This window comes from Rhinichthys klamathensis, unplaced genomic scaffold (genome assembly GCF_029890125.1).
Source record: "Rhinichthys klamathensis goyatoka isolate OS25496 unplaced genomic scaffold, OSU_Roscu_1.1 h1tg000303l_1, whole genome shotgun sequence".
Taxonomy (NCBI): domain Eukaryota; kingdom Metazoa; phylum Chordata; class Actinopteri; order Cypriniformes; family Leuciscidae; genus Rhinichthys; species Rhinichthys klamathensis.
The window spans coordinates 5,081,259-5,104,910 of NW_026606822.1; the positions used below are offsets into that span (position 1 = coordinate 5,081,259).

Consider the following 23,652-nt stretch of genomic DNA (forward strand, 5'->3'; position numbering starts at 1 on the left):
CAGGGAGTTGAGAAAGATGCTAAAAAAACACCAGAGGCCAGTCTCGAGAGGCTGGTACCCCTAGTAGATTTTGTAGAGGCATGGTATCATCTTCCCAACATATCTGCATGGGCCCTGCATATAATAAAATCAGGGTACAGACTGCAGTTCGCGCGCTGCCCCCCCAGGTTTTCGGGGGTGGTGCAGACTACAGTGGTTCCAGAGCAGGCTCAGGTGTTGGAACAAGAAGTACAGACTCTGCTGCTAAAGGAAGCCATAGAACGTGTTCATCCTTTAGACAGGGAGTCCGGGTTTTACAGCCGGTACTTTATAGTTCCAAAGAAGGATGGGGGGTTAAGGCCAATTTTAGATCTCAGGGTTTTGAACCGGTCTCTGAGGAGGTTCAGGTTCAAAATGTTAACCATTCCTGCAATCGTGAGTCAGATCAGATCCGAGGACTGGTTTGTCACGATAGATCTAAAGGACGCCTATTTTCACATCTCCATCCTTCCATGTCACAGGAGATACCTGAGGTTCGCTTTCGGGGGCGAAGCTTACCAATATCGGGTTCTTCCGTTCGGCCTAGCACTCTCTCCCCGCACATTCACCAAATGTATGGATGTAGCCCTTGCTCCACTGAGACTTCAAGGCATTTGTATATTGAATTATCTCGACGACTGGCTCATTCTGGCTCAGTCTCGAGAGATGGCAGTTTGGCATCGAGATGTCGTCCTTGGCCACATTCAGAAATTGGGGTTGAGACTCAACACAAAGAAGAGTGTGCTAGAACCATCCCAGTGCACGATGTTTTTGGGAGTCGTGTGGAACTCGATTACGATGCAGGCACGAATGTCTCCCGCACGTATCGAGTCAATTATGGCGATGGTATCCAAGATAAGGCTAGGCCAGGCCATCACTGTAAAGCAATTTCAAAGAATGCTGGGCCTCATGGCAGCGGCATCCAACATCATTCCTTTGCGCCTTCTACACATGAGGCCCCTTCAGTGGTGGTTAAAAGCCAAGGGGTTTTCTCCCAAGGGGAATCCGTTTCGTATGATCAGAGTAACGCGCAGATGCCTTCGTTCTCTACAAATATGGAAGAAACCTTGGTTCCTATCCCAAGGGCCAGTGTTGGGAGTGTCATGTCGCCGGAAAACTGTTTCGACAGACGCCTCCCTCACTGGCTGGGGCGCGGTCATGGACGGCCGCTTTGCCAGGGGTCTGTGGCAGGACCATCATCATTCTTGGCATATAAATTGCCTAGAGATGATGGCTGTGTTCAGGGCTTTGAGGAGTTTCCTCCCAGACATCAAAGGTTACCATGTCCTAGTACGATCAGACAATACGTCAGTGGTAGCCTATCTGAACCGACAAGGGGGACTCAGATCGCGCCCTCTGTGCAGACTGGCGCATCAGATTATTCTTTGGTCCCAGGGGAAAATACTGTCTATCAGAGCAATGTATATTCCCGGGGTTCAGAATCAGGGAGCAGACATCCTGTCGAGGCAGGGGCTGAGGCCCGGGGAATGGAGACTTCACCCAGAGGTGGTGAAGTTAATATGGGAGAGGTTTGGACCGATGGAAGTGGATCTATTTGCATCTCGAGAGACGTCCCACTGTCCACTTTGGTTCTCCCTCTCACATCCAGCCCCACTGGGGTTGGATGCCATGGTACAGGCCTGGCCGAGGCTTCGCCTGTACGCGTTTCCCCCGATCGCTCTGCTTCCGGGAGTCCTGGAGAGGGTTCGTCAAGAGGGCATCAGTCTACTTCTGGTTGCCCCAATGTGGCCGACCCGAGTATGGTTTTCAGACATAATATCACTCCTGATAGCTCCGCCATGGCAGATTCCTCTGAGGAGGGATCTGTTGTCTCAGGCGGAGGGCACAATCTTCCACCCTCACCCAGAGCTGTGGAAGCTGTGGGTCTGGCCTCTGAGGGGGTTCAGTACCTAAATGCTGGTCTATCAGCCGGGGTGGTCGAAACCATACTTAGCTCTAGGGCTCCGTCTACCAGGAGATTATATGGCCTCAAGTGGAATGTATTTGTCACTTGGTGTAGAGAACATGAGTTAGATCCAGTCAACTGCCCGGTGGCTTCAGTTCTGGAATTTCTTCAAGATCGTTTCTCTGCGGGTCTCTCCCCTTCCACGCTTAAGGTGTACGTGGCTGCCATTGCGGCTTTCCACGCACCAATAAGTGATGGACCTCTGGGGAGGCACCAGTTGGTCATTCGGTTTCTCCGCGGTACTTGGAGGATGAGGCCGGCAACCAGGTCCAGGGTTCCTGCCTGGGACCTAGCAATAGTTCTGGAGGGGTTATCCCTGGCCCCCTTCGAACCTCTGCAGTCGGCTTCGCCTAAGGATTTAACGCTAAAAATGTTTTTTCTCTTAGCTATTACCTCACTTAAGAGAGTGGGAGATCTCCAAGCCCTGGCAGTAACACCAGCCTGCTTGGAGTTTGCCCCTGGCAGAGTAAAAGCGTTTTTGCACCCGAGTCCGGGCTATGTGCCTAAAGTTCCATCTAATACGGCTCGGTCTACAGTCCTTCAGGCATTCCATCCTCCACCTCATGTGTCGGCAGAAGAAGAGAAGCTTCATTTGCTCTGCCCCGTCAGAGCTTTGAGCGTGTACCTTGAGAGGTCCTCTTCTTGGAGAAGGTCGGACCAATTATTAGTATGTTTTGGGTCACCTAAGAAGGGGCTCCCGGCATCCAAGCAAACTATTAGTAATTGGATTGTCCAGGCTATTACTGAGGCTTACAAGGTGCGCGACTTGCCTTTACCTTTAGCCGTGAGGGCTCATTCAACTAGAGGCATTGCTTCCTCTAGGGCCCTTCTTTCGGGAGTACCTCTACAGGAGATCTGTGAGGCAGCCGGTTGGGCTACTCCACATACTTTTATTAGGTTTTACAGTCTCCACCTTCCTAGTACACCTGGTGCACATGTGCTCAGTCCTTGCTGAGTGCCTAAATAGTTTCACTCCGGGACAGGCCTATTTCGGTGCGTGGCCTAGTGGGCACTCGTTCCCCAAAGAGTCGATTCTCGACGCAGTGTAGAGTTCCCTCGAAAGGGAACGTCTCGGGTTATGACTATAACCCTTGTTCCCTGAGAAGGGAACGAGACACTGCGTCGTTCTGCCACGCCCCTCAGGGCCTGAGAGCGGCTTGCTTCATCGCTAGGCTAGTTTGTGTTTGTTCCGGTGTCGCTTTTATGCATCCGGTTATGCCGTCACATGTTACGTCATGACGCAACACCAATCAGGATTGGAATAGTTTCATTCATACTTCAGAGGCGCACGCTAAGGGAGCGTCCCCAAAGAGTCGATTCTCGACGCAGTGTCTCGTTCCCTTCTCAGGGAACAAGGGTTATAGTCATAACCCGAGACGTTTTCACTACAAAAACTTTTTTTAAGTAGACAAAAAGGGCACCCTATTCATGGAAAGTGTCATTTATATGTGTGAATGCATAATATATCAACCAAATTATATTCACAATTGATTCTTTCTTCACTTAATGGTTTCAGTTCTTTGAAACAAACCACATGTACTGTAAATGATGCTTTGAGATCATAACATTAAAAAATGAATCCCATTCGTGCCCAAAATGAGCTTCCTTAGACTTTCTATTCTTAGTTGACTATGACAAGCATCTAAACGACTCATCTAAGATCCAGTTAATTGGTTCTTGAGTGTTCATGTCCTTTTTTCACTTGAATCCCAGGGGAATAATGACTATGTGCAAATTCCCCTTCAACGGAGACAACACATCCACGGATTTGACCTTTCATATCCTGCTGACTCAGCGCTGGGATAGTTTTACGCTTAATAAATATATATATGATCGCAGGATTATGCTAATGATGTTAAAATATATCAGATAATTAATCACTTTAGCCAATTAGATCCAGTGTAATTTTCCAAAGAGTTCTTAATAGGTAATGTAACCGCTGACGGTGCTGTTTAGACATTTCCAAGCTCACGTCTGTCAAATAATCTGAGCTCATATCCTCATATAAAGATATGAAAAAGAAGAGAGAAAAAACTACTTGCTAAGATCCTCACACTTGATCTGACTTGAGGTCAACATTTCAACACGTATTCTTGCTTGAAAGAGAAATCAACAGAGGAATTGTGCTGGAAAAAAGGTCAGATTTGATTGTATGTGACTTTAAGCTGCAACAGTGAATATTATATGCAGAGAATACTGTATATAGTTATCTACATCTGTAATGCTTCTTAAAAACATTATGCAAAACCTAAAAAAAATTGCACGCGCCAGGTCCATAAACACATGTACTGTTCAAAAGGGGTCAGTAAGATTTTATTGTTTTCAACATTGAGCAGCAAATCATCATATTAGAGTGATTTCTGAAGGATCATGTGACACTGAAGACTGGAGCAATGATGCTGAAAATTCAGCTTTGATCACAGGAATATCACAATGTATTCACATAGAAAACATTTATTTTAAATTGTAATAATATTTCACAAAATTATCATTTGATCAAATAAATGTAGCCTTGGTGAGCAGAAGAGACTTCTTTCAAACATTCTTACAAACCCAAAACTTTTGAATGGTACACCTCTGACAAACTACCCAGCTAGAAATTTTACGTTCCCAGAACGTTCTGAGAACGTCCCCGCTGGTGTCAAGGACGTTGCCTGGTAACGTTCCCACAACGTTCCCAGACAGACACGATGTGGAGTTCTTTAAAGGGTTTGGGGACGTTATTTGGAGGACCTTCAGGGAACATTCAGGATGTTCTGGGAACGTTTAGAGGACAATATTTAATTCAGAAATCCAATGTTCCCAGAACATTCTGAGAACGTCCCCGCTGGTGTCAAGGACGTCGCCTGGTAACGTTCCCACAACGTTCCCAGACAGACACGATGTGGAGTTCTTTAAAGGGTTTGGGGACGTTATTTGGAGGACCTTCAGGGAACATTCGGGATGTTCTCGGAACGTTTAGAGGACAATATTTAATTCAGAAATCCAATGTTCCCAGAACATTCTGAGAACGTCCCTGCTGGTATCAAGGACGTCGCCTGGTAACGTTCCCACAACGTTCCCAGAAAGACACGAGGTGGAGTTCTTTAAAGGGTTTGGGGACGTTATTTGGAGGACCTTCAGGGAACATTCAGGATGTTCTGGGAACGTTTAGAGGACAATATTTAATTCAGAAATCCAATGTTCCCAGAACATTCTGAGAACGTCCCCGCTGGTGTCAAGGACGCCGCCTGGTAACGTTCCCACAACGTTCCCAGACAGACACGATGTGGAGTTCTTTAAAGGGTTTGGGGACGTTATTTGGAGGACCTTCAGGGAACATTCAGGATGTTCTGGGAACGTTTAGAGGACAATATTTAATTCAGAAATCCAATGTTCCCAGAACATTCTGAGAACGTCCCGATGGTGTCAAGGACGCCGCCTGGTAACGTTCCCACAACGTTCCCAGACAGACACAATGTGGAGTTCTTTAAAGGGTTTGGGGACGTTATTTGGAGGACCTCCAGGGAACATTCAGGATGTTCTAGGAACATTTAGAGGACAATATTTAATTCAGAAATCCAATGTTTCCAAAACATTCTGAGAACGTCCCGCTGGTGTCAGGAACGTCGCTTGGTAATGTTCCCACAACGTTCCCAGACAGTCACAATGTGGAGTTCTTTAAAGGGTTTGGGGACGTTATTTGGAGGACTTTCGGGGAACATTCAGGATGTTCTGGAAACGTTTAGAGGACAATATTTAATTTAGAAATCCAATGTTTCCAAAACATTCTGAGAACGTCCCGATGGTGTCAAGAACATCGCTTGGTAATTGTAATGATGCAGCGGACGAGGAGAGATCCATTTGCAGGCTTTATTAAATAACAGGGTCAGACAGGCAAGGGTCGAATACCAGGGATATAAGCAGAGCAGAATACACACAATCAGAGTCCAAGAACAGGCAAAGGGTCGGGGCAGGCGGCGAAACAATCAGAATACAGAGTCCAGGCAGAGAGTAAGGCATGCAACAGACAACGAGAGGTAAGGCCCAGATAAAGTCGTAACAGGTAAACAAACACAGGGTACAAACACTCAGAATAGTTCACTGGGAAAGCAATACTTTGCACCGAGTGAATGTGAAAACCAGGTATTTATGGTGTGAGAGAAACAAGGTGATAAGACACAGGTGAATGAAATGAGTGCTGATGAATCCGGGCAGTGAGTTATGGGAAATGTAGTTTGTGAGGAAGTGATCATAGTCTATTGTGGAGCGCCCTCTGTTGGCTCTCGAGGGCACTCCAGCTGATCGTTACAGTAATGTTCCTACAACGTTCACAGACAGTCACGATGTGGAGTTCTTTAAAGGGTTTGGGGACGTTATTTGGAGGACCTTCAGGGAACATTCAGGACGTTCTGGAAACGTTTAGAAGACCATATTTAATTCAGAAATCCAATGTTTCCAAAACATTCTGAGAACATCCTGCAGAACTTTTAGGGACCAACTTAGAATATTATTTTTTTGTCCTATTAAGGTCTTCTGTTATATTTAAAGAATAAGAAGCTGATGCTTCTCCGCTTCAACCTGATTTGCAGGCTCTGTGTGTGTGTCAGGAGTTTTTTTTAATATACTGTGTACATTTTGCTGCCATTGTTGCTGAGCTTAAAACGTCTGCATTCTTGATTTTATAATAACAATTGTAAAAGACTGTTTTACATCAACGAGCCAAATAGCGGGATCACCACAACTTTTTTCCCATGGAAAAGTGGTGTAGCCTTTACCAAATAATAGGAAAAAATGACAATAAAAGAAAAGAGACAAAAATAATACAAACATATTCTAAAGACCCTCCATTGAACTTTATGCCGCTTAGATTTCGTGAGGAGACCCTGCAGGCTATGTAAACAAGAGTTAAAATAAGAAAATTGGAATAGGCCTAGCGCTTACGTTAGCTTGTTTATCTAAAAAAAAAAGCCAATATAGCCTGACCATCTACGCGAGAATGGTTCATTAAAATAACTTTACATGATAATCACATTGGCTTTTTCTGGCTCGCTGTCGGTGAAGAAAACAGGAAAAAGACCGCCGTCAGGTGTCCGTCCGAGAAGGGTCCAGCCCGCAGACAAACCAGATAAACGTGACAGAAGTTGACGGAAGTTGAACCTCGGTTCGTCCCACATCACCGCGCACAAAACATGATGTATATGAGAATGTTCTCATTAAGTTAGTCACAAAACGTTCTCATATGGTCAACAGAGAACCATATGGGAACGTCCTTATTATGTCCTCTTTGTAATGTTGCTATGTGACCATAAAATAACCAATATGGAACGTTCCCCTAAAGTCACATAAAGAACGTCATTGTATGACCAACTTAGACCCATATGAGAACGTTTTGATTACATCCTCTTTGTAACGTTGTTGTGTGACCATAAGATTACCCTTACGGAACGTCCCCCTAAAGTCATATAAGGAGCGTTATAATATGACCAACTTAGAACCATATGCGAACGCTCTGATTATGTCCTCTTTGTAAAGTTGTTGTGTGACCATAAAATAACCAATATGGAATGTCGCCCTAAAGTCCTATAAGGGAGGTTATTTTTATGACCAACTTAGACCCATATTAGAATGTTCTCATTAAGTTAGTCACAAAACGTTCTCATATGGTCAACAGAGAACCATATGGGAACGTCCTTATTCTGTCCCCTTTGTAATGTTGCTATGTGACCATAAAATAACCAATATGGAATGTTCCCCTAAAGTCACATAAAGAACGTCATTGTATGACCAACTTAGACCCATATGAGAACGTTTTGATTACGTCCTCTTTGTAACGTTGTTATGTGACCATAAGATTACCATTACGGAACGTCCCCCTAAAGTCCTATAAGGAACGTTATAATAGGACCAACTTAGACCCATATGAGAACGTTTTGATTACATCCTCTTTGTAACGTTGTTATGTGACCATAAGATTATCATTACGGAACGTCCCCCTAAAGTCCTATAAGGAACATTATAATATGACCAACTTAGACCCATATGAGAACGTTTTGATTACATCCTCTTTGTAACGTTGTTATGTGACCATAAGATTATCATTACGGAACGTCTCCCTAAAGTAATTTAAGGAACATTATAATATGACCAACTTAGACCCATATGAGAACGTTTTGATCACGTCCTCTTTGTAACATTGTTATGTGACCATAAGATTACCATTACGGAACGTCTCCCTAAAGTAATTTAAGGAACGTTATAATATGACCAACTTAGACCCATATGAGAACGTTTTGATTACGTCCTATTTGTAACGTTGTTATGTGACCATAAGATTACCATTGCGGAACGTCTCCCTAAAGTAATTTAAGGAACGTTATAATATGACCAACTTAGACCCATATGAGAACGTTTTGATTACGTCCTATTTGTAACGTTGTTATGTGACCATAAGATTACCATTACGGAACGTCCCCCTAAAGTCCTATAAGCAACGTTATAATATGACCAACTTAGACCCATATGAGAACGTTTTGATTACATCCTCTTTGTAACGTTGTTATGTGACCATAAGATTACCATTACGGAACGTCTCCCTAAAGTAATTTAAGGAACGTTATAATAGGACCAACTAGACCCATATGAGAACATTTTGATTACGTCCTCTTTGTAACGTTGTTATGTGACCATAAGATTACCATTACGGAACGTCCCCCTAAAGTCATATAAGGAACGTTATAATAGGACCAACTTAGACCCATATGAGAACGTTTTGATTACGTCCTCTTTGTAACGTTGTTATGTGACCATAAGATTACCATTACGGAACGTCCCCCTAAAGTCCTATAAGCAACGTTATAATAGGACCAACTTAGACCCATATGAGAACGTTTTGATTACGTCCTCTTTGTAACGTTGTTATGTGACCATAAGATTACCATTACGGAACGTCCCCCTAAAGTCCTATAAGCAACGTTATAATATGACCAACTTAGACCCATATGAGAACGTTTTGATTACGTCCTATTTGTAACGTTGTTATGTGACCATAAGATTACCATTGCGGAACGTCCCCCTAAAGTCCTATAAGCAACGTTATAATATGACCAACTTAGACCCATATGAGAACGTTTTGATTACGTCCTATTTGTAACGTTGTTATGTGACCATAAGATTACCATTACGGAACGTCTCCCTAAAGTAATTTAAGGAACGTTATAATATGACCAACTTAGACCCATATGAGAACGTTTTGATTACGTCCTATTTGTAACGTTGTTATGTGACCATAAGATTACCATTACGGAACGTCCCCCTAAAGTCCTATAAGCAACGTTATAATAGGACCAACTTAGACCCATATGAGAACGTTTTGATTACATCCTCTTTGTAACGTTGTTATGTGACCATAAGATTACCATTACGGAACGTCTCCCTAAAGTAATTTAAGGAACGTTATAATAGGACCAACTAGACCCATATGAGAACGTTTTGATTACGTCCTCTTTGTAACGTTGTTATGTGACCATAAGATTACCCTTACGGAACGTCCCCCTAAAGTCCTATAAGGAACGTTATAATAGGACCAACTTAGACCCATATGAGAACGTTTTGATTACGTCCTCTTTGTAACGTTGTTATGTGACCATAAGATTACCATTACGGAACATCCCCCTAAAGTCCTATAAGCAACGTTATAATAGGACCAACTTAGACCCATATGAGAACGTTTTGATTACGTCCTCTTTGTAACGTTGTTATGTGACCATAAGATTACCATTACGGAACGTCTCCCTAAAGTAATTTAAGGAACGTTATAATAGGACCAACTTAGACCCATATGAGAACGTTTTGATTACGTCCTCTTTGTAACGTTGTTATGTGACCATAAGATTACCATTACGGAACGTCCCCCTAAAGTCCTATAAGCAACGTTATAATAGGACCAACTTAGACCCATATGAGAACGTTTTGATTACGTCCTCTTTGTAACGTTGTTATGTGACCATAAGATTACCATTACGGAACGTCTCCCTAAAGTAATTTAAGGAACGTTATAATAGGACCAACTTAGACCCATATGAGAACGTTTTGATTACGTCCTCTTTGTAACGTTGTTATGTGACCATAAGATTACCATTACGGAACGTCCCCCTAAAGTCATTTAAGGAACGTACTGAACTGCAGCACTTTCATTACCAAAAGAGGACTTTTCAGGAACGTCCCTAATGTTCTGTAAAGGTTCTGAATGTTCGTCACCTTTAGAGAACTTTTAGGAAACGTTACCCATGGTCGCGGGAACGTCACCTTCTACCTGGGTAATGTGTTACAATCCAAAAATATACTGTAGATTGTTCGGTAAAATCACAATACTTTCCAAAACATGCACATGTCATATCTGTAATGCACAAATAAATGCTAATCCGCTTATAATGCCAAGAAATCCTTAAATTCACCTGTTCTACAGGAGACTTAATACAACATTGTCAATATTAAACATGAGAACATGTATAGAGCATCAGTATGTCAACAAGACTGCCGCCCTTCACTATATGCATTATTTACCTTTTGAGTGTAGTTGTGCATTTAGCCTGAAACAGTTCTTTCTATTCTCAATGGAGAAAAAGGCATTGATGCTACACAATGGTGAGGCTGTTTACATTTCAGCATTGGACTAAATGGAAAAAAAAAAGCATGTTTTGTATCTGTAAATGTTACAAACTAATAATATGTATAAACTACGAGGCCAGGCTGGCAGTTAACACAACTTTACCATGTTAACCAACTAAACCTTGACCTCTTGGTTCAGACATTTCATTGCAGCGTTTGATTTGTTGATGTGGCGTTGCTGTCATTCTTGCCTCTCATAACAGCCTCATTTGTGTTACCTTCATATTTACACACACAGTGACAAATTCATTTTTTCTTTCTATTATGTCTCTTGAATTCATTTAACTGTCAAGGTCTCATACAGTAGTTAGAAAATCCCTGAGCAATAAGCATGACAATGTAATTGTCATTTCAGATGCCATTACTTGCTATTTCTTACAATCACACAGCAAAACAATTATATTTTGTTCTAGTACAAATACATTAAACATCCTTGAATTTACTGGAGAAGCAAAATGACTAAAGATAATAAGTCTTGTTTTCTTACCCCTTTGGCAGGTAGGCCCTATTTATGTATTTATTATTGTTATTATTATTTTAAAACAAGACTTAATTTTGCTTTTCAAATAAATATGCCTTAATTTAAGAATGTTGTATACTGGAAAACAAGACAAAACTGCCTTAAAAAATAAATAAAAATTTGCAGTGCAAATATTCACATCACCAACTTCATCTTTCCCAATTACCAAATGATTTATAAAAAAAATGATCAAATCGAGTCCCAGTAATTCCACAAATGATCTGAGAAATAAGTCAGCAGCAATAATACGCAGCTATTGAACATATATTGACTCAGAATAAGTGTTTAAGATCCCCGACTGGGAGGGAAATTGAAATTCTCCGACCATAACTTTTGTACCACAGCCATAAGGAGCGACCATCTGTACTGGCTTGATAAATGAAAAAAACTCTACATCCATCAACAATATCCTTAACCACATTACTGAGCATTTAGGTGTCTAAAATAACACTGAAAGTATTTATAACGTTTCATGTTATCAGTCAAGCATCTGTCTCTCAGTTAAAAACAATGCACTGATATTATATGTGAAACTAAAATCTCTGAGAGAAGCTACGACTTCTAATGGTTTTTATTGTTTCTGGCTCGTCATTCGAGTGAAATTGCTTTTCGGTCAGCCGGTCTTGCGAGTCTAAAGGTGTCACCTTTCGGTTTAAACCAATAAAAGCAAGGCCGTGATCTTTTTATTAAGTGCCAATGAATTGCAATCTAAAAGCAGGCGTCTTGATTTCACCAAAGAAAACATGTACACATTCCCTTTCACCTGTACCTGAATCATATTGATCGCGCTACCGGCTCTCCAGATGAGATTTAAGAGAATCGCAATACCACAAATCACATTTGCTGAAGCTGCACCGGTCCAACTGTTAAAAGTCTCTTATGAGTTTCTCATCTGTGCTTTCATTCAAACTGCACTGCGAAGATTTTATATCTGTAGCTGAAAAACAGTTTTATACTCAAATGAAATATATTCTTTACTGTTAGTCTGATGCCAGCATTAGTTACCAGACAATTTGCATTACATTAAGTGTGAGTTGTTGGTTCCTAAAATCCCTTTCTGTGAGACAGCCAGTGTTGGTCACTATTCACTGCCATTATATGGACAAGCACGAGCAGGACAATATATATTTTTTTAATTCTCCATTTGTGGTCATAAAAAGAGAGAAGGACAAATGGGCATTAGAACAACACCAGGGTGAGTAAATGCCTCTTCGGCATCTCCCTAAATACTCAGACCAAGGCAGAAACCTCTTTCAAAATGTAAACATGAGTTCACAATGGGAATTTGCATTAATCACAGAAGTTGATTTACATGGACACACACACACACACACACACACAGTTGTTAACAAGATATATCTAAACTCTCCACACCTTATTACCTGTTTGGTTTTCTTCTGTGGGAATGAGACATTTGTACCAGTCGCACTGAGACATTTCAAATGATACCAAACATGTGTAATACTGTATGATAATTGTTGATATTAAACCATATAGATTTTTGGGTGAATTCAGGTAGGGATGGGTGAAGGGAATGATGGGTAATGGGGATGGTAATATAGCAAGAGAGTTGAAATGTTTCCTTTGTTTTCTCAGAGAGTATCCCTCTCTTCCAGTTTTTCCAGATTCTCCAGTCTTACACACTTTAGGGTGAAATGTTTCTTGACCATCAGATCATCATATTAGAGTGATTTCTGAAGGATCATGTGACACTGAAGACTGGAGTAATGATGCTGAAAATTCAGCTTTGATCACAGGAATAAATTACACTTTAAAATATAGAAATCTATTTTATACGGTGCATATATTTTATGCTATCTATTTTATAAGTGCTGCAAATGAAGAGAAAACATGCAAATAGAAAAAAAAAACAGGAAATGAATAAAACCTCTTCATCAGTTTGACAACACGTGTGCTGAAAATAATCACAATGCAACCAAATACAGAAACGCATTACTTATATCAAGTGTTATCACAACTCCAAAACCTCAGAACTCACCATCTACACGCTTCAGTAGTTAAATATAGCTGGAGCAACAATCTAATTAACAAAAACACCTTAAGTTGTTACAGTTGTGAATATCTAGAGATCATCACATCATGAAATGCTTGTTTGAGGCCATGTTGGAGAATAAGAGCAATGTGCATTCATCAAGCCATGAAGATGAACTGGCAGCAGGGCAGAGACTTCACACCGCACGATGTTCTCGCTGGACATTTCATTGATCCTCTCTGTTTTACTGCCAGCCACCTTATGTGTGCACACAAAAAAAAATGCTGGGTTGTTTTAACCCAATTTTGGGTCAAATATGGACAAACTCAAACATTGGGTTAAAAATGTAATTTAAAAATGTAACCCAATGGCTGGGTTTGTCCATATTTGACCCAAAATTGGGTTAAAACAACCTAGCATTTTTTAGAGTGCAACGCACCAGAGTGACCCAACCAAACTCAAACACACAGATGATTGTGATTATGTATCATGAAGAACAATCTGACTGTCACAGAGATAGTTGGAAAGCAGGCTGTCAGGCGATGCAAAACCTAATAAAGCAGAAGTTAAGTGGAATAAGTCGCTCTATTAGAGTATGAAAACGTCTTGAGATTACAAATAACAGGTATAAAAGAGCTTGTTGTTTTGCACGATGATACAATGATGATAATAAGATGTTGCAAATGGCACAATAACTGAGGACAGAACAAATCAATATAAATCAAGGAAACAATAGGATTACGATGAAGTTTTGTATTTATTTATCAGGTGGGACCTCAATGTTATCGTCACATTTCCATAAAGCAGCAGCAGGCTTTTGTGCCGTGACACAAAGGTTGATTGATTGCCTAGAGATTTTTTTAGTCATTACACAATGAGTGTTTCACGCAAAACACTACACACTCGAAGGAGAGGAATAATGAAACGCCCTTGGACGGGACAGCCTTCGTTAACCGAGACTGGAGTTAAGGGCAAACACTGACATTATGGATGGATCAGCATATGATAAACCGTTTACAGTGCATATAGTCTAGAAGGGCATAGTTACTGTATAAATGAGTGCCTTGTCTGCAAAATTAGGCTGGATGATCTGTTAGTCTTCATTAAAGTATAAAAGCACAGCTATAAAAAGGTGGATCTGCAATTGCTGTAAATGTCAGACATTAAAAGACAACAGAAAGAACTAATACACTCGATAAAGTACATTAATAAACATCAGATACTAGTCATAGGTGTCATTTCATTATAGTGGCTTTTTAAAAATTTGGAATATGCAGGCAAAGGGTAAAGAAATATGAATTATGCATGACAAATTATGTCTCTCTGAATGTAAATTAACATTTGATCTACTCACATTCAACATTTTTTCTATGTATTTGAATATCATATGATAATGATATATGAGTAAATACACATTTTAATGAAACCTCCCTGTTTGTTTTGTCTTTGTGTACTAGAAGGCTTAAAGGAATAGTTTAAGGAAAAAAAAAAAGAATATTCTATCATCATTTAGTGTTATAAATTGTTATATGCTGTTATTTTTGTCTGTCGAACACAAAATAAGAACTTAAGAAATAATTTCATAGCTCTTCACTATACAACTATATATTAAACTAAAATAAAGAAATGAATAGTCGTCTATACACAATTTAGACTGAAATCTGTTGTTTGGAATGAGAGTTTTTAGGTGAACTGTCCCTTTAAGATGATTGATGATCAGTGGAAACCATTCACAGGAAAACATGGTTTATTGTCTTTTAAGAGGGTTCAAACTTATTGCCTTGAATATCTTGCATTTATCTTCGCTGATTAGCTTTCTCTGTAGCCCTTGTTACGATAAAGACATAATTCTATGCAATTACGCTTTAAGTGTCCTGTTATGTGCAACAGTCTGACGGTGTATTTGAAAGTTTGTTCTTTCTTTCAGTCCCTGTACTTTTCTTCAGTGTGGTCATCCAATTCTCTAAGATGCATGATTGCAAGGATTGATATTTTGTCTGCATTGTTTTAACACTCAATTCAAAAGAATAGATGCCTTAGTTGTTTGTTTACTGAATCTGTAGCGTTAAATAACATAGTTCAGTATAGTGTGTACTACTGAAACCCGCAAGGACGGTCCCTGTCAGCGTTGAAATATACTGCACTAAGAACAATAAAATGGTGTAGAACCAATTTTAACTCAGAAATTGCTAGTAAATTTCACAAAAATGACAAAGAATCAGCAAACAAAACATTGATTTCAACATGAGATTTTTAAGTAGAAAGTCATAAATAGAATTTTCTTGTAAAATTACAACAATCATTTTTATTTACCCCCCCCCCCCCCCCCCCCCCTCTCCTCCAATAACAGTGATCGTGAAGCACAAGTGTGATGTACTGAGGTATCTCTGAAATGTCCAGAGACCCCAGCTAAAGACATCCGCACCTCATTAAATGCAAATGGAAGAGCATGTCTAATTGTTCCACTCCGTTTCTCTCGCCAATTCTGAGCCGAAAATGATAAAAATCTTTGAACCGGAAACAATTATCATGCCTTTCTGTTATGAAACGATAAGAGCAGAGTGACAATTGCTTAGCCAGGTCATTTGTCTTTTTGTGTGTTTAAAAAATAAATAAAAATAAATAAATAAAATGCACATTTCTGAGGGAATTCTTAATGATGCTGTCGTTGGAATAGTCCACTGTGATTCTGGAGACACACGGCAGTATTTTGTGGAGATTTCTATCATTTTTCACAGGGGTTGTACAGGTGAAAGCGGCCCTCTCCGGAGCCCGGGGCCATGTTGACAATGCCTTAAAGGCACTCTCTACAGTGCAAATCAAATCCACTCAAATCCCTCAAGGTTGGAGTTTGTGGCACGTGGATATAAGGACAGGCGATGATAGACATGTTCTTCTCTCTCTAGCTTTATCTCTCTATCTGCCTTTTTTTTTTTCAAATACACTTAAGCTCAAAATTCACTGTCTGTCATGTCCATTTCGTGGACACAAACAATGATAGCTTTGTGAGAGCAAGGCGAAATTTAAATTGTTACTGATAATCTTAGTTTCAGTTACATCTGGTGCCAAACACTAATGGCCAGTTTCACAGACCAGGTTTAATCTAGTCTCAGACTAAAACGTATGTTTGAGTAACAATAGGTTTCGATTTCAAATAAATCCTGTTCTGTTGAACTTTCTATTCATTAAAGAATTTTAAAAAAATGCATCACGGGTTACACTAAAACATTAAACAGTTTTTAACTCATGTTTCTTGAGCATCAAATCAGCATATTAAATTGATTTTTGAAGGATCATGTGACACTGAAGACTGGAGTAATGATGCTGAAAATTCAGCTTTGATCACAGGAATAAATTACACTTTACCATATATTCAAATAGAATTTTTTTTAATAATATTTCACATATTTTACTATATTTTGATCAAATAAATGCAGCAGAGGATTCTTCTTTTTAAAAACATTTTAAAAATATGTTTGAACAGAACAAAAACACTTCTGAACTAGTGTATGTATGAATATACACTGTAAAAAATATTTTAGCAATTTAGTTATTTCAACTTATTTTTTTGTGTTGAGATAACTACATTGTTCAGACAACAAGAAATTTTAAGTTTTCTTGTCCTCAACTTATCAAAATAAGTTAGTTAAACTAAAAAAAAAACATGCAAAAAGATAACACAAAATAATGAGTTAAGTTTTTTTGCAGTATTTTTGTATCTTGTTATTTCTTTTACTGTGAAATGCTGTTGCACTGTATGGAAAAGATCTGTGTAAAAAAAAATATATTTGTCAAGATTCTAATATTGTTTTCCATGGAAGAAAAAATAACAACAGCAAACAGGTTTGGAATGACATATGGTTGAGTAAATAATACCATAATTTACATTTTTGGGTGACCTATTCAGTTACAAGTTCATCAGAGGTCTGATTATTGTTCTACGGTATTGATTTCGTATAGATGCTAGAGCTGGAACCGTACCAAAAGCAAAATATTTTTTGCTGTGAAGCCAATCCTACAACCCAACACCGGAGGATTTCAGCAAGAAAATAAGTTCTGTAGGAAGTCCTTGACATAATGGGCCGGTAATCCATCGGTTTGTATTCTCTCTCGCTTTCAGTTGAAAACAAAGAGTTAACCCTGATTGCCACTCTCAGATGAGTTCGCAGCCATAAAGCGGCACTCTGCAAGCATCCTCTCCCTTCAGTCTTGATTTTTCACACCGGGCCAGGGGTTTCATGGCCGAGCAGAGATGGTTTTGGCAGCCTTCCCAGAGTGAAGCCAATTGAGGATTGATTTAGATTCAGGGTGCAAGAGAGAGAGAGGTTATCTATGAAGATATTCTATTCCCTTTGTGGAGGCTTTATCCAGCTCAAGAGATGCATTGTACCCACAGACGTGTCTATGAAAGTCTGTATCCCGGCCCCACGGCAACCTACCAGCATTCTTAAAGGTCACTCCAAGCCAAAGGTCATTCTTGAGATTTATGCAGCATAGCAATGCTGTGATTGCATTGCAAGAGTTGTCTGAGTGGGCTGAAACATTTCAGTGCTGGCTAAAATATATCTAAAGTTCAGCGTGGGACTTCTGCTAACTTTCTTTTTTAGGGCGGCAGTGGCTCAGTGGTTGGCGGTTCAATCCCCGGTTCCATGATCAAGACACCTAACCCCAGCTGTGTGTGTGTGAGACACCTAACCCCAGCTGTGTGTGTGTGTGTGTGTGTGTGTGTGTGTGTGTGTGTGCGTGCGTGCGTGCGTGCGTGCGTGCGTGCGTGCGTGCGTGTGTGTGAGAGACACCTAACCCCAGCTGCTCCCGACGAGCTGGATGGCGGCGCCTTGCATGAATGAGTGAGTGAATGGGTGAATGCGAGGCAATGTGTAAAGCGCTTTGGTGGCCATTGGGTTTGTTGAAAGCGCTATATAAATGCAGTCCATTTACGATTTCCTGCAACGTCCAACATTAGGTGTAATCAGTGTTGTGCCTGAACGTGTTCAATGAACGATCTGAACTCGTTCATATTTTGGGTGAACGTGAACTGAACGTACTGTATTACTGCCTGTCTGCCTGATGAACGTTACTGTGAACTCGTTCATTCTGGTGTCTGTGAACGCACGCTCTCTCAGTTTAACTTCGTTCAATAGGGTGCCAGATTTCTATAGAGGCTTCCAGGTGAAAACCCGGCTAAAACACACCGTAAACAGGCCTTAATAAGTAGCGAAAAAAACACCCAATCTGGCAACACCTGCCACCAGTGTTGCACCGCGGCCGCCGCATGCGTCATCAAGACAAGACGCAGCATGTAGTCGAAACGAGTTTTATGATAAGGTCGGTGAGGATGGGACAAATCTTACATTTCTGTACAACTTTGCCCGTCGATAAAATAATTGCTGTCTGTGGTTGTATATGGGCTGTGGCAATAATTAAAAAAAAAAAAGAAGCTTGCAGCAACATATGGAAAAAAGAACAATGAACTAGTTCATTTTTTGAAGTATGAACTATGAACTGAACTAGTTCATTTTAAAATTTGTGAACTGAACTTTGAACTAGTTCATGTAGAAAATGAACTTTCCCAACACTGGGTGTAATGGTTCAGATTTTTATTTCACTTCGTATGTCACAAATGGATGCATTTGAGAACTATGCAATATTTTCCACGATATAATGAACATTTAAAAATGGGGCAAGTTGTCACATTGGGAACCTGTGGTTTGAGATAGTTTGAACAACAGAATTCCTCCAATATATATACAACCTTTACCGAACCGTATGGTAAACAATTTCATGTTAACACTTTAGTTTAAGGTCCAGTTCTCATAGCTACTTATTAGCATGCATGTTACTAGAATATGGCTGTTTATTAGTACTTATAAAGCACATATTAATTCCTTATTCTGCATGACCATATTCTACATCCCTTAATCAATACCTAAACTTAACAACTACCTTACTAACTATTAATAAGCAAGCAGTAATTATGAGTTTATTGAGACAAAAGTCATAGTTAATAATGAGAATTGGACCATAATCTAAAGTGTGACCAGTTTCATCTCTATAATGCACATCCAGAGGTTTTAACAGCATCGATGGCTCTTTGACTATGAGCTCTTGATTTCATGCTAGCATTCACACATACTGTACAGTGTACACTGCGCAGACATCTGTGGACGCATCACCTGTAAAACATCATGCTGCTTTATTGTTTGCCAACATCATATAAACAGTTCTCAGTTGTTGTTCTGCTCTTCTCGCTCCTCGGCTGTTTCTCCTTTAAAGAATCCTCTGGAGTTTCATAAGAGATCTCAATATGAGCTCAAATATTTCTCATCAAACGACCCAAGCTGCTCTCCACATCCATTGTATTGCTCAAAGTATTAAATGAAAGATATTAATCTACCGAACCATAAAAGAGCACTTTATTTGAAGTCTTCTGAAGTCATACAGCATGTGGCTGTGTGTGATGAACAGTCCTGGTGCAGGTTGGATGTCAATAACATCAAATGTCACTGGTTCTCCAGCGTCTCATAACCAAATGTCATGACGTCAAACATGCCATATAGACAGTCAGATTTGCTTTGAGAGCTTCTGCAGAAAACCTCAAATATAGTGACAAGTCAAATGAACTAAAAATCTCAAAAAGTACTACAAAAGTAGTGGTCATCATGACCTGTTGCATAGAAACAAGCTGTTTGGAGAAATGGCCATTTTCATTTCTGGGTGACCTATTTCTTTAAAAGAAGACTTTGTACGGTATTTTATTAATGTTTGCTTTGTCAGTACACGATATTATCAACGTTTTAATTAACTGAATTCAACACAGAGAACATCTCAAATTAACAACCGAAAACCAAAAGATAGTTTAAACAGCGGCAGTAATGACATTAAGATAATGACTGTTTGAGATGAGCGTCCCATGAGATTTTGATAGCAGAAAATGGCCCAGAAGTTGTCGTCCGTCTGAAGCCTTCCATCTGAACTGAGCCAATATTTAACCTCTCTCAAAAAAAGAAAAATTTAATCAAAACGAGAATCCTGCAGATTTGGATCATATTGATCGAGCTTCAGCTGTTGTCATCCCTGTGTGGATGTGTTCATTCTTGTGTGGACTGTGATGTTGCCATGACTACAGACATGATGTCAACAGTGTATGTTAGCGGGATGTGATCTGAGAGACACAGATTGACCTGAAGTGTTTTTATATCACGGGGGAGCCCGGGGCTAGTTGTCACACTTTTACTCCAGTGAATATTCACAATACTTTTATTTCTAGACACAAACCTAGTTGACTAAAAGCCTTTTTTTTAAATACTTACCAGAATGTTTTTTTTTAACTATAGTGGGGCACGTTGTCACAATAGGAACCTGCTGTTTGAAACTGTTAAATAACTATTAAATAAATATTGAATATTAAAATATCTAAAATATAAATATAAAGTAATCTTTCACTCTCTAATTATTTGATCATTTTCCAAATTATTGACGAGCTGTATAAAACTGCAGCAAAATACAAAAAAAAAAAAAATTTAAATTAAACATGATATTGGATTTGGACGACAGAAAGATTCATCCAATATTTTATATGAAATTTATATATATATATTTGAAACACAATAAAAAAATCCAATATACTATAAAGAATAATACAAATATTAAAGAAATATTATATGATAAAATAATATTATATACTGTATAAAAAAATTGGAATACCGGAAAAAAAAATCACATTTTGCACTAGATGTCTGAAACCAACATAATAATCACTGCTAGATAAAACAATAAAGTCTCATATTCACTGAGATATTATGACAACCCCCTGTCCCGAATGAACTGAGAATGATGCTCGGTTTTTACCAGTAAAAAAAAAATAAACAGTTAAAAGTGTTGTACAAGAGAATTGAATCTTCCAGCACTTGAGAGAGAAACCCATTGTCTTTCGAGGAGAAGCTCCAGCAGAAACACTCTCTGGATGTCGTATATGTGCCACAGGACTGCGAGAGAGATCAGTCAAGCAGACTCAAACGCGGCTGCTCTTCACACCTACATTTTACACCAAAACAGAGAGGCAGTGTCACTCTTTGAGTGTTCAGAGATTCCCAAATAGAAGTGACAAACAGAGAGAGCATTCTGAGCTGAATTCTGTCAGGGGTTTTTGTCAGGAATGGCAGCTCTAATTAATGGACATGAACAGCTTGGCGGAGAAAAAAAGAACAGTGCTTCAAGGGCCACCGGTTCAACCTTGTGTCTCCCGGCATGACATGTTACCAACTGTCGAGATTTTGGCTGGGCTGCATCTGCTGGGAGTCTATTTGGCTATGACTGAAGGTGCTTTAGTGTGCGAGTCTGTTTATTTCACAGGTAATTTAATCTAATTAAGTAGACAAGAGAGCTGGCATGTTGCATATAGTATCAATGCATGAGGGGAAACGGTCTATAATGAATCATGAGCATTGGACAGTTCACACACGTGGCCGTCGGAATGACATTTCCCGTATTGGATGTTTATAGAGCGACTCCGTTCGGCATGAATCTAAAAGGTGCATTGGATGCTAAAGACTTTTGATTTGCAAGCATTTACACGTTGTTTATTTCGACAGTCAGTCTTGCAGAAAGTTGGAGTTTGTTGGAGCTCTACTTCTAGACTCTACAGATCCATCAGGGTGAGACTTAAGCACCACCTGCCGTACGCTGATTGATGAGCCATACGCTTAGTTGCACGCGCCGGTCTATTTCCGCTCCGCTTCGGTGAAGAGCTAAGGAGGACGACATTCAACGGCACCAAAGACGTGAAATTACAGCTTGACGGCTTTCTGTAGTCATGCTTGAGTACAATTTGGACGCAAAACCGTGGTTAGATGCAACTTCGACTGGCGTGTGTTCAGCTAAACATTTTGCTTCTGTCGAAACACATGTACAGATGCAAGACTGTTTGACACATCTTTGAGAATCTTTTGAAATAATATTCAGTATAAAATATCAAATAATCTTCCACATTGCATTATTATTTTCATTATATATATAAATATATACTAATTTAAGACAATTTTGCACTTTTAGTTTGGAGGACAGAATTCCTCCATTTTATAAAAAAAAAGTAATAACATTCTAGTTTAAAGGTGCTATATGTAACTTTTCTTCTAAAATGAATCCTTTTTTTATTGCCTGTGTGTGAAGGGGTTGTAATCACACATTACAATGATCCACTTGTCGGGTTTTGCTATTACCTCTGAAGGCCCAGACTGATCTCATGAAATGGCGTATGTATGACACGCCAATTCGTATTTCCATTTTTGGCGTGCTATCAACACGCATAATCGCTTTTCAGCGTGTTTATCAACGCCTTTGACTTAACGTTATATTACTGTATTATGCATATATAAATATATGACCTACCCCAACCCCGTCCCTAAACCTACCCGTCACTGGGGTTAATACCATTTATGAGTCTTCTCCTACCATCCTAGGAAAAGAAATATCGCTCCACAGATGTAGATATAGATTTTGCTTCGTTTCGCTCGGACATTTAACGGCGTAGACATACACGCGGAATCACTCGGACATTTAATGGCGTAGACATACACGCAAAAGATTTCGGCGTGGACATACACGCGGATATTTCAAAATGCGTATAGATAACACGCCACTTGAATTGAAAGTGGCGTGTATGTTTACGCAAAGTCATGATGTCATGTTGGAAGGCCAGTATTCCTATTTCTATGTGAAGTCTCCGGGTCGGATTTTCTGCGAAATCCATCGGATGTGACGTGCATGCGCGCTCCCGAGCCTCTCTCCTTTTTATATACAGTCTATGCGACGGCACTGCAGCTGACGACATGGAGTCTGATAACACCAAACAACGACCTGCCTCCAGCACAACACACACTCCACATTAATATACAAAAAACAAACTGTATCTGCTGATGCTCGTCAGGCCAAACGTGAATCGGATCGACTGAGGACGAAAACACGGATCAACATCGGCAGAGCGTTTGAATTATGGAGAGACCTCCGCTATTTTTATTGTGATAAAGTTTTCAGATATGCTGAAATAAATAATGGTAAACTATAATGAAATAGCAAGGTAAACTACAACATACATGAGACATGAAATGAATACAAAAGACTGTTCCAGGATAACAAAAAGTAGGTGCTTTAGGATGTAACTTTTATTTTATGTACTAGATCTACTGTCTAACGTCACTCATCCCACTACTATCATATTGTTTATAATACACATTTCCAGACACGTTCAGTACAGTAATGTTACTTCCTACGATCTTACTGTTACACTGAAATTGTTCAGTCTAGTTCACTAACTGTTTTCGTTATCATACCTATGTTGACATTGCTGATTGTGAAAGATACACGAATAGTTAGTGAAATGCATTATGCTAGATAACACCACAAATGTAACGTTATCATGGTACGAGCATGGAGCATTAGTTCAACGTCAAGCTGATAAAAATAGTCTATTATTGTAACGTTGCAGTGGGAGTTTACATGAGTTTCCAG

General features: G+C 39.7%; 1 protein-coding gene across 1 annotated transcript in view; it reads left to right on the forward strand.

Moving 5' to 3' along the window:
- tfap2c (transcription factor AP-2 gamma (activating enhancer binding protein 2 gamma)) overlaps positions 1-21,984 on the forward strand; it is a 162,033-nt gene extending 140,049 nt beyond the window's left edge. The window contains exon 8 of the mRNA XM_056270369.1: positions 21,968-21,984. The gene's annotated coding sequence lies outside the window, so the exon portion shown is untranslated. The remainder of the gene's footprint in view (positions 1-21,967) is intronic.
- Positions 21,985-23,652: the final 1,668 nt, after the last annotated feature.